A 6,000-nucleotide genomic window follows, 5' to 3' on the forward strand; every position below is an offset into this window, starting at 1 on the left:
ACGCCGATTCTGGGGGCGAGTCAAAACGGTAGAGGAGGTGGGAGGCTGAGTCGGAGGTCGTACTCGGTGAAGTCATTGAAGAAAGAGTTCGTGTTAAGGTTGCCTGATAAGCTTCGCTCTGGTGATCTCGACCCTGAGTCTGAAACCTTCAGCCTTGTTCATTCCACAATCTCCGGCTTAACCAAAGGTCTCTCTCTCTCTCTCTCTCTCTGTGTTTGGTTTATCAACAAAATGCAGGGAAAGAACAAAAAGAAAATGGTGTATGCATGTATGTATATAATTTGTGCATTGCACAGAAACGTACATACAATAGAAGAAACTTCACTCATTGCTATTTAGGAAAACGTGAGAATTTGTTTTGTTTGTCTTTTACACTTTTACATAACATTTCACTTTTTTTTTTCTCGACTTGCTGAGGTGCATGCATGCTGTGATTAGTGTCAATGGGAATGCCTATTTGATTGTGAAAAAAGTGATGTTTTGGATCAATCGTTTGTTTGTCAACTCAATCTATTGTGTATGTACAAGGATCAAGTTACAAAACTCAAAATTTTTTTCATTTAATTAATATTTTAAAAACTCAACCTATAGATTAATTATACGTTTTCATTCTTGTGTATCAAATTTTGTGTTAATCATATGTTATTTATTTATTTATTTATTTACTTTTTTTTTTATAAACTCATCTTTTATGCATAATTTTAAAAAGTTGAACATGTTATAGATGAGACATTTTTATATGATCATCATAAAATTTTATAGACACGAAAGGTAGAAAAAAATATAATTCAATCTTGAAATTTTCAAAAATACACACTGAATAAAAATTTATTGAGTTTCTAAAAAAAAAATAAAAAAACTTAACTACAAAGGAGAAACATAAAACTACTCACATTTAGCCAAAAAAAAAACCCTAATCATAACATGTAAAACCCATTACACATAGTAGGGACTATGCAAAAAAATGAAGAATAAAAAAAAAAAATATATATATATATACATATATTTTTTTTTTTCCCCTTAAATTGCCCTTTCTGTTTTTGTATTTCCAATACACTTTTTTTTTTTAGGTTACATAGTGTAATTTGGAGAGCACAAAAAAAATCCTTGAATGAGATTAAAGACACTCATCATCTGTTTTTATGAAAAATACAGAGGAAGAAGTTTTACATGGGTTTTCAATAGAATTGAGGAAGTATTATCTTTGTATTGGAATCACCTAAGAAAGTATTCGTTGCACACCATAAGTTTATAGGAGTTTATATTGCTTTAAAGTAGGAGCTTCATCACGATTATACCCTATTATTTGTATTATCTATTTGTTCTTTATGCATAATATATATTTCAAGAATTCATGGGTTGTGCCTTTTGAACTAATTTTTAGGCCTTCTAACGCTAAACATGATGGATTACAAAGAGTTAATTATGTCATCTTACATTGTGGAGGCAATATTTTAATTTCTTTACCTGTACTATGATAATATGGTATACTTTTTTACCATATAGACTAATTTTATATATAATCATACTGTTATGCTTTACTATAATAATAGTGAGGGAAAACATCCTAATTCTAGATTCAAAAATGGTTATATATATTCAAAATATTAGTACGTAAGATTCTTCTCAAAAAATTAATAATAATAATAGTAAGAAAAATAACAAATAGTAGCTGCGCATGCTACGCGTAGAGCTTTGTGTTTTGTTTCTCAAATAAATTATATATTTTATAACTTCATGAACAAAACCGAACAACATATATGAGACTTTAACTAGTTATAACTAAAAAAAAAAAAATTAGGGAAACAAATGGGAGAAAATGATAAGATTCAAGATTTCCCTTTTTTTTTGGAGGAGTAAGATAAAGTTTCTTTGGTTGTAGGAATTTCTTTTATCTCATTACATGACTGTTTTAAAAATCATCTACGGGTATTAAATCATATACTCATTAAATCATTTAAACAAATCACATGATTATTAAATATGTAATCTGATTAAAAATTCATTTGAGTTGCCACTTAATGGGTTCAAAAGAAAAAGTAGGGAAAAATGCCCATACACCCCCTGAACTTTTAATCACTGGCCAAAACACCCCTGAACTTTGGCAAACAATTATATAGTCCAAAAGTCATGCAAGTTAATAGCTGGACCATGATGCCATTACTTTCCAAGTCTAAATTGAATTTCTAAACACTAACCAAAGACTCATTTAATGTAATTAGGATTAAAGTCTTTTAACAAAACCACATGTTTTGAAGTATTTTGGATAATTTGATAGTTATAACAAAGTATTTTGGAATCCTTGATGTCTCCATTGATAGTTATATCTAATTAGAATATAGTATCCTTTCAAATAAAGCAACCTAACAATAAATAATTTTTTATTTAGGTTTGATTAAATTTCCATGAACAAATTTTAATTAATAAGTATATTCTACTCTAAAAGTTCTGTAATTGACTATTTATTTATTAATACTTATTAAACGAATGTTAAATTACAAATTACACCACTAACTTTGACTTGTTTTTAATTCAATTTTTTAGGTTTCACTCTTTTTCATTTCAGTCCCTTAACTTTCATTTGTTTTCATTGTATTCCTTCCATCCAATCCACATTGGACAATATTAAGCTAATAGCAAAATTGGACAACATTGATGGAATCACTAAACTAAAAACATATTTAAGTTTAAGATTGAAAAAACGAATGAAACTTAAATGACTAAATTGAAAATAAGTTCAAGTTGGAGGATGTAATTTGGAGTTTAAACTCAAATAAAATTTCTTGATCATTACATGGGATATTGATGAGTAGATAACTAGATATGTAATTATAGCCCATTTTTATTTTTATTTTATTTGCGGAAAAAGTAATGAATGACATAAAACAAACCTAGATATCATGATTGCTACACATTTGATAATTGCCATAGTCTGCAATTATGCAATCTGCATCAAACAATTATTATATGGTCCAACATTTTAAGATTATAACCCTCCAAGTTTTTGAAAGTTTCAAACAATAACCAAAAGACTTTGGAAGTTTTGAACAACAACCAAAGACTCAATGAGATGTTAACAAGATTAAAGACTTCTAATGGTGCCACTTGTTTTCATGATTAAAGGTATCTGGCATTTCAATGACTTAAAAAGAGTCTCGATTATTTTCTCCCACACAAAATTTTAAGAGATAAAGTTACTAATTAAACTTTTCTTGCCTTATAGGAAGAATAGTATTATTTTGTTTTCCAGCATACAAATTGATGACAGATATCTTTCATTCAACCTGCGTGCATTTCACCAAGTCTTTGGGATCTTTGTCTATTAACTAGCATGAGCTTTCATGGTTGAATGAATTTGGGGTATATAGAAAGAGTAGTGCTCTTTCATTCCAGTTTTCTTTCCTTTATTTTCCATCCTCCACCCCAACCAAACGGATTAGTTTTGCAATTTCATTCTAGTATAATTTATCTTAAAGTTTTGCAAGAAATATTGAAAGCTAAATATTTTTTTCATCCTTCAATTTTGCACAGAGTTTGTTTTTCTTCCTTAAAGTTTAAAAAGTTATTTTCTTTTTCTAAAGTGGAATTTACAATTTAAGACCCATATGAAAGTTGTACGTTTAGTGTTACTATTTCCTCTTAAAAATATCACTTGATTCGCCAAACTGAACAATGGAGTAAATTAATTTATTAGGCATATCCATATCCAACAAACCATTGGACTGGCAGCTAAATATTTTTATGACTAAAATACATTTACCAAAAATGAACAACTAATGAGTATTTTATATTTTATTAAGTACAAAATAACCATACACAATAATGAGCCACTAACTCTTCATCTGATCAATAAAAATTTAGGGTCCGTTTGGTTGGAGGGATGGAAAAGTTTGAAGATAGAAAATGGTGGGAGGATGAAAAAGTGGGAGGATAGAAAATATTTTAATTTCTCTTTTTTTTTTTTTTGTTTGGTTGGGAGTGGAAAAGTGGAGGGATGAAAAAAGTGACTTTGTATAAATTTACTCATACACCCTTGTTAAAAAATGATGGCCAATTAAAACAAAAAAGTGACAAACAACCAAAAAAAAAAAAAGCAATCACCCAATTTATTAAAAATAAAAATCATGTCCCCAAAAAAATTCATGTCCAGTTAAGCAAAAAAAAGGAAGAAAAAAAAAAAAAACTATCACACCCACAACCTGGAAAATATAAAAAAGACAAAAAAAGGAACGTCCAAGAAAGAAAAGAAAAAAAAAAGAGGCAACATGCCCACACAGCCTAGGAAATCAAAAAAAGAAAAAGAAAAGAAAAGAAAAAAGAAAGAAAGGGAACGTCCAAGGCGCGCGCGCGCACACACACACACACACAAAAAGAGGTAACAGGTCATGGGTTGAGGCTAAACAGGTTTGGGTCATATTCGGGTTGACATGGCTAACCTGTTTAATAAATGGGTCGTGTTCATGTTCAACATGCAAACTCGTCTGATTTGTTTGACTCGTTTAACTTATAAAATTATTAGTTATTTTGATATTATGCTTAATTTATGGTTGTTTTTATATGTTTATTACTATATTTATAGTTGTAATTGTATTTTAATTTTAGATATATGGGAATTGATAAAAATTATATAGGTTAGGTATGACCTATTAATCAAATAGATTATTAAACAAGTCATTTATATTGACTTTATATGACTTATTAATTAAACGAGTTAAACGTGTCATGTTAGGTCAACCTTTTTAATAAACATATTGTGTTCGGGTTGAAGATTCCTGACATATTTATTAAATAGGACGGGTTCAGGTCAACTCATATAGCTGAATATTCATGACTCGACATGAAACAAACTCGACCTGCAAACACAAATTCCCACCCCTACTAGGAGGTGTCAACTAATTGAGCTTCGAAAATCTTGGCACAAGTTTTAAAGTATATTCCCCAGTAACATAGGTTTTCAAGTTTAATGAATTTAAAGAATTAATGACTTGAAAAGAGTAGTTATATATGATTATACAATTATATAGTTCAAAAGTCACACTCGTCGATAGTGGGACCATGTGGCCATTACTTTACAAGTCTAAATTTATTTCAAGAACACTAACCAAAGACCCATTGCAACATTATTAGCATTAAAGTCTTCTAATAGTAACACACATTTTGAAGTTTTTTGTTTTTTTATTTTTATTTTATGTCGATAGTTATAATGGAGAATGGAAGATTGGAATCCTTGATGTCTCCATTGATAGTTATACCTAATTAGAATATACTATCTTTTCAAATAAGGCAACCTAACATTAAATAATTTTATTTTAGGTTTGATTAAATTTCCTTAAACAAATTTTAATTAATAGGTATTTTCTACTCTAAAAGGTCTCTACTTGACTTTTCCTTAATTAATACTAATTAAATGAAGGCTAAATTACAAATTACACCTCTAACTTTGACTTGTTTTTAATTCGGTACTTTAAGTTTCACTATTTTTCATTTCATTCCTTTAACTTTCATTTGTTTTCATTGTATTCCTTCCATCCAATCCATATTGGATAATATTAAACTAAGCAAGAATGGACAGTATTGATGGAATGACTTAATTGGTAACATATTTAAGTTAAAGATTGAAAAAAAAAAAGTATGAAACTTAAATGACTAATTTGAAAATAGTTAAAGTTGGAGGATGTAATTTGGAGTTTAAACTTAAATAAATATGTTTTATATATAAAAAAAAAATCATGATCATTACATAGGATGTGGATGAGTAGATAACTAGATATGTAATTATAGTCTATTTTTATTTTATTTGAGGAAAAAGTAATGGATGACGTAAAATTGACCTGAATATCATGATTGCTACACGTTTGATAATTACCATACACTTTGTGAAATGGGAAAAGTCAACATATCCAATTGAGGCTGAGGCAGCTTATTGATAATGATGTTATGTCATTGGACTTTGTGAGGTCTGAAAGGAACTTGGTCGATCCTTTAACCAAACCACTAGCA

The sequence above is a fragment of the Quercus lobata genome, chromosome 9 (assembly GCF_001633185.2).
Source record: "Quercus lobata isolate SW786 chromosome 9, ValleyOak3.0 Primary Assembly, whole genome shotgun sequence".
Classification (NCBI taxonomy): domain Eukaryota; kingdom Viridiplantae; phylum Streptophyta; class Magnoliopsida; order Fagales; family Fagaceae; genus Quercus; species Quercus lobata.